General features: G+C 38.2%; 1 long non-coding RNA gene across 1 annotated transcript in view; it reads left to right on the forward strand.

The window, feature by feature from the left end:
* LOC144306083 (uncharacterized) overlaps positions 1-8,893 on the forward strand; it is a 55,791-nt gene extending 46,898 nt beyond the window's left edge. The window contains exon 3 of the long non-coding RNA XR_013373115.1: positions 8,143-8,893. This is a non-coding gene — a long non-coding RNA (uncharacterized LOC144306083). The remainder of the gene's footprint in view (positions 1-8,142) is intronic.

The raw sequence follows: 8,893 nt of genomic DNA on the forward strand, positions 1-8,893 counted from the left end.
GCTTACTTTGCAAGATTACTGTGAGGATCAAGGCTGAGCTATATAACACTGAAGTACTAGTGTTTGCTTCCATTTTGGAGAGTCTATGAATTTGATTATTTTTATCAAATAATCTAAACTGTCGTCCAATTTGAAAGTTTTATGGAGTGCTTGTATCAATAGAGTTCCTATGTACTGTGACACAAAAATTAGTTTGTTCCCAAAGAATATACAAGACATTGTGGTTAAATAAAACAACAGAAATATAGAAATATGGATGAAGTGCCAATCTGGCAGAGAGAGGAAAGAGTGATGGATACATTCAGGGAAGCACTAATACAAGGATTTCTTGGAGTAGGTAAAATATGGGCTGGATTGTGAAGGATGAATGGGATTTTACTGGGTGGACATTGCAGAACGGAATCCCATTAGAATGATAAACATGCAAGCAAGGAGGCATAAAATAGTTTGGTATATTTGGAGAACCGTGAGCAGCTTACTATTGCCGTAGTATGAAACAAGAGATGGCATCTGCATGGTGGGATATGAGCAAAAAGCAAGAATCAACTAACTACAGAAGGAAATATTTTATTATACTAATGAGTTTGGACTTTATTTTACAAATGACAGGAAGCTAGTGAAGGGTTTTAAGCAAGAACTGCAAACTGGTTAGTGTTTTAGAAAGATTGCTTCGGTGCTGTGTGAAGAATTGATTTAAATGTCTGTTTTCATGTCTGAAGTCTGGGGCTTTTTATTTCATCAATATTTTATTGTTTCATTGTTATAAATTAACATGATTCGTGCAATTATGTTTCATTACTAAATGGCAAAAAAAATGACTTCTTAGAGAAGCAATTCCTTAACAATTTTAATTTAAAGAGCCAGTTTAAATATATAGAAAAAGTTTTTTAATAGGACCTTAGTTCAGTCATGACAGTTTGAAACGACTCTCTGACCACATTAAAACATTATAAGTCCCCTGTGGCTGGAAAGTGGGGGGAGCTTGAGACCATGAACGAAACAGCTCCAAATGTAGTGCACATTGACATCTTCTCCTCTAGGGAGAGGTAAAGGAACAAGCTGCCCTTTAGAAATGAGACTCACAGCCTATTCCATATTGAAGAGAGAAATAGGATTTACAAGCTACAAACTCTTGTCTTATTTTCAAAAGGATAAAATTCTCAACTAACAGGGATCTTTAATATTTTATCCTCCTAGACAGATATTGAGACCCCTTTAAGAATCTGCAATGTCCTTTTGTACGTATCCTGGCCTTTCTTTTCCTATTGAATGTCGTGAGATCTCATTTTTCTTAACTGAATGTCATGTCACCCCCCCTCCTCCTATACTGATCACAAAGCAAATCTGTGCTCAGTATCAACCAAAGCCTGTCATGTAGAAGTGTTAGGGAACTGGAGCACCATCCCTTCTTTCATTGCTTCTTACTTCCTCCATGGCAATTCATATAAATAGCAAAGTCTTGTTTTTATGTTCTGAGCCTGGATTGACTTTTCTACAATAGTACTGATTAAGCATATGGTGTATGGGGCCCTTCATTCTCCTGGAATGGAAAACTGAGACCAGAGAAAGGGAATTAGGATGAGAGAGAGAAAAAATGAGAGGAAAAAAAAAAAAAATCTGGGTATGTAGGAATGAAACTTAGCCAGACAGAATTATTGGCTGGCTGAGGGATATTCCTGGAAGCTTGACTTTTCTTTAATAAGTTTCTCAGTAAACACTTAGGATCATGTTGCATTACTTTGTTGTGTCTGTTGAGTATATAAACATAGACTGAGCTTGTGGGGTGGGGGTGAGTGGGTAAGGGAGAAACTAGAACCCAGAGCAGCCTGTGGAGCTGGTTCTCCAGGGCTGCCATCCCCACCCTGTCCGTGGCAGAGTTCCCTGTGTTCTGAGCTCCAGTGCCTTTTGGCTGGGCCCTCCTTGGGTAGGGACGCAGAATCCTGACCCTTGGACGGCCTTGGCCGTGGCTCCATGCTGCTGCCTCCTGTGTGGAGGTGCCTAACTGGTGTTAAGCGTCCAGAGGTGTGGCCGCTCCTGAAGGTGGGATGGAGAGAGGCCTTGAAGTCCGTGTCCTTCCAGTCTGGTTAGGGACTTACTTTTGACCTCAGCAGTGGTCCCCTCCATGCTTCTTGGTTCTTTGTAACATGAAATTAATTTGAACAAAACTGACTGTGTTAAACTGTGTATTTAAAGCTATTGTATTAAGCATCTTTCTGGTACATAAAAAATATGTCTTCATTGGAGATCATGAAGGCACTACTATTTTTGTTTGGATAATGAGATGTCCTTATTTTTCCTCTGTACTGTTGTCGTTTCCTCTGTACTGTTGTCATTTTTTTGTGAGTGTCCCTCGACTATTTTAATTTATTCTTTCATTTGTTTGTTTGTTCATTTCTTCAACAAGAATTATTGAATTCCTCATCTACACTAGATACTGTGCTAAGAACCCAAAATGAGAAAGACACTGTACGTGCCTTGTCCTCATGAAGATGTGAGTCTGCTCAACCGTGAACCATATACTTAAATGTATATGATACTTTATCTTGTTTATTCATTATTTAGACCCTTAAAATATAGTGTTATTTATTCATGTGGATGGTTTTAAGCACGGATCAACTCAAACCAGATGTCCCAAGAATTCAGTGAGAAGGCATTTGAAAGACATCATTCAGTACTGTATTTAAATACCTTTTGGGGCAGCCCTGGTGGCTCAGCGGTTTAGCGCCACCTTCAGCCCAGGGCTTGAGCCTGGAGACCTGGGATCGAGTCCCACATTGGGCTCTCTGCATGGAGCCTGCTTCTCTCTCTGCCTGTGTCTCTGCCTCTCTCTCTCTCTCTCTGTGTCTCTCATGAATAAATAAATAAAATTTTAAAAAATTAAATACCTCTTGACCATGACCAGATGGTCCAAGTTGTCTATGCCAGTGCTTAAGGACATAGGTTCCAGGTTCAAGCAGCAGGGTTCACATCCTACTTCCTATATTTAGGAACATAGAAACTGAGCTACTTAACCTGTGTCTTGATCTTTTCATCTTTAAAAGGAAATTATAATAGAACCTACCTAGGAGGGTTCTTATGCACAATGGAGATGTTTGTAAATTGCTTACCACAGTGTTTCACACATAGTAATTTCTCAACAAAGATAAACTATTATTGTGGGATCTTAAATGAGGCTGCCATCTGTTCATATTTTTTATTAGCACTTACTAAATTGCACTTTAGTAACTATAGTTATTTGCTTAAATGTCTCACTTACTCAATGGTAAGGTTTCCAAAAACCTTAGTCTTTACTGTATCTTAATGTCACAGTGCTTCCCATCATTGTTCACGTCAAGGCAAACACCATGAATCCTGATCCTCTAGTGACACACCACGGAAATGAAGAAGCCTAATTTGTCTGGAAGTGGCCAACCTATGAGTTCTAAAGACTCCATGCTCTGTCCATCTTTCCTGAGGGCTGAGAGCATCAATCTTTCAGAGCACAGACATGGTAGCAAGTAGGTTGGAAAGCTCTGGCCTCTCTCAGTGCTCATCATGGCGGTAAGCAGAGAATAGTCAGTAACTGTTCTGCTGATTTTTCACCCCCTGTATTGAAAAGACTTCTCCTCCCGGCTCTATTCATGTGCTCTAAAATTTAAATGCTCTTTTTCTGCTTTCTGCTTTTTGTTTTTTGAGTGTAAGTCTTCTGAAATCTTAAGCTTCTTTCCCAAAACTTCCTCCACAGGAAATGTGATGCCTGTGCAGATGCCTTGGGGTTTCCAAAGTGGTTTAGGTCCTCAGTTTGCTACCTAATTACCAATTACTTACATGTACATAACAATTTTATAATGAGATCATCAGGAGCAAGATATAAGGATACACAATATCAAGGTACAAAGTTCTATCTACCATAGCTTAAAATTTTATGGTAATTGTTAAAGAGAGATGCCTATTTTCCTGATTCTCTGTAGTTTATGGAGAGGGCTTTTCTTAAGTATTGAAGCCTCTTACCTCAAACATTAATTTTTGCCATGTGGGTGGGATGAGCTAAGTACTTGGTAGATAAAAGGCGTCAATTCACAACTTTCTATTAGGTCAAACTAATATAAAAAGTTCTTAGGCACGGAGGGTGCTTTCTCTTGTTGCTATTTTTCCTCCTGAAGAGTGCTAGGCAGTGATCCTTATGACGTGTATACATTCTTAGATTCAAACTCTTTGCCACAGTTTTTTTGCTTCTGTTTTTAAGAGATTTTATTTATTTATTCACTAGAGACACACAGAGAGAGGTAGAGACACAGGGAGAGGAAGAAGCAGGCTCCCTTACAGGGAGCCCGATGTGGGACTCTATCCCATGACCCCGGGATCACGATTTGAACCAAAGGCAGATGCTCAACCACTGAGCCACCCAGGTGCCTCTGTTTGTTTGTTTGTTTGTTTGTTTGTTTGTTTTAGAGAGAGAGTTGGGGAAGGAGCAGAAGGAGAGAGAGAAAGATAATCTTAAGCTGGCTCCATGCATGCATGGAGTATGATGCAGGGCTCCATCTCACAACCCTGAGATCATGACCTGAGCTGAAATCAAGAGTTGGATGCTTAGCCAACTGAGCCACCCATCCAGGACCCCCGACTCAAACTTGTTCTTAGGTAGGCTGTTTCATGGTATAAACCAGGGGGAAGGTTGGGGCAGGATGTTTTAACAGTTGGTTCTTACAGTAAGCCACTGCTTTATTAGAAATCAGGTTGACATTATGACTTCCATTTATCTAATTACTGTATCTGTATCTCAGTCAGTTCTGAATTTAGGCAGAAGAACAGGATTGTCATTTATTAGTCCTTCTAAAGTGCCAACAGTAGTCAATTGCTATTTATTAGTATTCAATCTCAATTTTTTAAAAAAAGTCTTTAAAATAGAAGTGATACATAAACATCATAAAATATTTCTACCAGGGATCCCTGGGTGGTGGCAGCGGTTTGGTGCCTGCCCTTGGCCCAGGGCGCAATCCTGGAGACCCAGGATTGAATCCCGTGTCGGGCTCCCTGCATGGAGCCTGCTTCTCGCTCTGCCAGTGTCTCTGCCTCTCTCTCTCTCTCTCTCTCTGTGTCTATTATGAATAAATAAATAAAATCTTAAAAAAATTTAAAAAAAGACTAATTTCTCATATTTAAAAAATAAATAAATAAATTATTTCCACCATACACATGAATAATGTAAAACATAAAATTCTCTCTCCTTCCCCTTATCCTTCTTCACAAAGTTAACCACTACTAACATTTTTGTGAATCTTTAGAAAAGAAAAAAACACATGCTTACATAGGGGTTTTTATGTGCTTTAGAAAATGTATACAAAACTTTGCGTTTGGCAACAATCTCTTAGATATGACACCTAAAGTGGAAGTCATAAAAGAGATAGATTGTGCTTTAAAATGAACGACTTTTGTGGTCCAAAGGACATCATCAAGGTAGTGAAAAGATGGCCTGCAGAATGGGAGAAGGTATTTACGGTTCATGTATCTGATTAGGGACATGTATTCAAAATATATGAATGTATGACCACAAGTAATAGAAGTCAGAGGACCCAACTGAAAAATGGGCAAAGAATCTGAGCTGACATTTCTCTGGAGAAAATATGTGGGTGGCTCATAAGCACATGAAAAGAAGCTCAACTTTGCTAGTCATTAGGAAAATGCAATTAAGACCGAAATGAGACATCACCTCACGCTCAGTAGGATGGGAATAAAAGGAGCAAATATAGGTGAGGAAGTGGAGAAATTGGAACACTCATGTGTGCTGGTGGGATCGTAAAATGCAACCACTTTGGAAAACAGTCTGACAGGTCCGCAAAATGTTAAACATAGAGTTACCATACGACCCAGTAATTCTACTTCTAGATATATACTCAAGGGAAATAAAAACATATGTCTACACAAAAACCTGTACACTAACGCTCATAGAATATTTATCTGTAACAACCAGAAAGTAGAAAAAATCCAGACGTCCATCAACAGACAGCTGGATAAATAGAATGTAATATATCCATACAATAGAACATTATTGGGCCATAAAAGGAAACGTGGTGCTGATATATGGTAGGCCTGGATGAACCCTGAAAACACCCTAAGTGAAAGAAACCAGTCACATAAGAGCACAGATCATATGATGTCATTAATATCAGATGTTCAGAAGAGGCAGATCTATAGAAACAGAAAGTAGTTTAGTGTCTACCTGTGTCTGGGTGAGAGAGAATTGTGAGCGAGTATTAACGGGTGCAGACTTACATTTTGGGATAATGAAAAGATTCTATAATAAGATTATGGTGATAGGTGTACAACTTTGTAAATACACTTAAATAGCAGAAGCGTACAATTTAAATAGGTAAACTTATGTATATTATATCTCAGTAAAGTTGTTAGAAGGAAAGAAAAATGTTTGCATATATAATCAGGTAATACACACCTGCACCCTAGCTTTTCATTTAATGCAGCTTAGGTTACTTTTTTTCTCCTATAAGAATATATAAAATTGCATATGTTTTAAAATGGTTATATAATTAGGGCACCTGGGCGGCTCAGTCGGGTAAGTGTCTTCCTTTGGCTCAGATCATGATATCAGTGTCCTGGGATTCAGCCCTGGGGGTGGACTCTCTCCGCTCACTCCACTACTGCTACTCCCTCTCCCTCTGCCCTTTCCCCTCCACTCCTGTGTGTGCTCTCTCTCTCTCTTTCTCTCTCAAATAAATAAATAAAATCGTTTTTTAAAAAATAAATGGCTATGTAATGTTCCAAGTTTGAGGACACTTGATGGTTTTCTGTAATTTGAATTTACATTCTAGAGTTTCTTCAAGTTAAAAGGAGTCTTGTTTTTGGCCTGTCCGTATCCTACAAATGACCATAATTAGAGGATTAGAAGCACTTAGAACTGATAGAGCAGAGCATTAGGGAAAAGAAAGAAATAGGTTTTGTCTCTGCTGATGAGACCAGGAGTATTGGAGAGGAAGTTGAACAGCTGCAGGCTACTCACTGCTCCCTTAGTATGTTTTCTTGTCTGACCATGTAGTTTCTTAGATATTAAAATTTGCGCCACCCAGTCTGCCCCAGTATGATGAACTCCCTCAGAGTAAACTCCATGCACTTGTGTGAGTGATGATTTTGCTTTTTGATTAGACCTGCTTTGCATTTCTTTGTGGAAGCATATAGGTCTTTAATATTTTATATCTCATTTTAATATTTTTGCTGCCTTTCCTATCTCAGGCCTGTGAGCTTATTTTTATTCATAATTGAGTCCTTGAAGGTGATAACTATCTTTTCTTTTATAAATATTTAGAAATATATTTTGCTGTTGGTTTCTGATAAGTCCCTTTATCAGGTTAATGATATTTCTTCTATTTTGTGATGAATAGTTTTTTTAAAAAATCAGGAATGGATGTGGAGTATTACCTGACTTGTGGGGACATCCATCACAATGGTTGCATATGTATTTATTTTTTCTCTCCTTTAATCCGTTCATGTGGTGAATTGCATTAATGCATTTCCTAATCTATTTTCAATCAGTCACTTGGCATTCATTTCACACATATTTATTTAGTGCCTTCTACATGGCAGATGCTGCTCTGAGCAGCAGTGATACAGTAATAGGCAAAACAGACTTTATTCTTTAAAAACATAGTTAAATGCAATCTTTTAACATTTAAACGTTTTACATTTATATTTGAGAATTTATCTTGAGAAATATTAAAATGTACACATAAAGATATCTAATAAAGGATGATTATTATAACATTGTTTATAAACATTAACATGTCCATTCATAGAGAGTTGAAATATATTTTGGTTTCTCCACAGTATAGAATAATAAGTAGTAGTTCAAAAGAACCAGGTAGCTCAAACATAAAAAGATTTTTTGAAAAGTTGCAGGATTTATGTATATGTGGTTTCATGTCATTTTTGTAAAAATGAAAAAAAAAATCCCACCTCTCTGTGTGTTCACTTTATATAGGCATAAAAAATATCTGGAAGGATGTGAAATAAACTATTTAACAGTGGTTTGCTTTGGGATATAAGCTGAGGGGCGGGAAGCATGAGGACAGATTTTCATTTTTTCAGTGTATAACTTTTGCATTGATTCCTTTTCCTTTTTTTCTTTTTTCTTTTTTCTTTTTTTTGCAACAGGCAGATATCATTGTCGTAACTGCAAAAGGAAGAAAAGCAAGAGTCGAGTTAAGAATTGGAAAGAGGGTATATAAGAACATTTTGAACGTGACCGTGGGTTAATGCTCAATTACAAGCAATAGAACTATCGTAGCTGGTTTTAAGCAGAATGGGGTTTTTACTATGTATGAGAGATTATCAGAAAAATTATTATTGCAAAAGCCAAAGGAACAGGTGGTAAGTGAAATTCCCAGGAACGGTTCCTGGTCCCAGAATCATACTGTCTCCCTTGTCACCAGTGCAGTTGCTACAACTGCTGCAAGAGCCTGCTGAGGCAGGAGGCTGGAGAGAACACAGCGCAGAAACACATGGCTTCTGTGATTGGCCTCCATCTGTACCCCACAACCTGCCTCTCCCCCAATTCACCTCACTTTCAAGTTCTAGCCTCATCTGAGGGCATCTGATTAGCAGAACTTAAGTCTCATCTGGACCCCTGGCTGCAGAGGACTCTAAAAATATGATGTTCAGCTTTCCAAACCCTACACCGTAGGCAGATGTACTTGAAAGAGGCTGGCATGGCTATTAAGCAGGGAAGCCACACACAGTATCTGCCACGACCAGCAAATAGCTTGCTTTTCAAATACAAGAAATAACTGTTTACACTGGCAAGATCGTTTTTGCATTGTATAAGAAATATATATTTATGGTAGAAAACCGAGAATAAAAAAAAAAAAAGAAAACTGAGAATATAAGCAAGCACAGATAAGAAAAA

This window comes from Canis aureus, chromosome 36, assembly GCF_053574225.1.
Source record: "Canis aureus isolate CA01 chromosome 36, VMU_Caureus_v.1.0, whole genome shotgun sequence".
NCBI classification, from domain to species: Eukaryota; Metazoa; Chordata; class Mammalia; order Carnivora; family Canidae; genus Canis; species Canis aureus.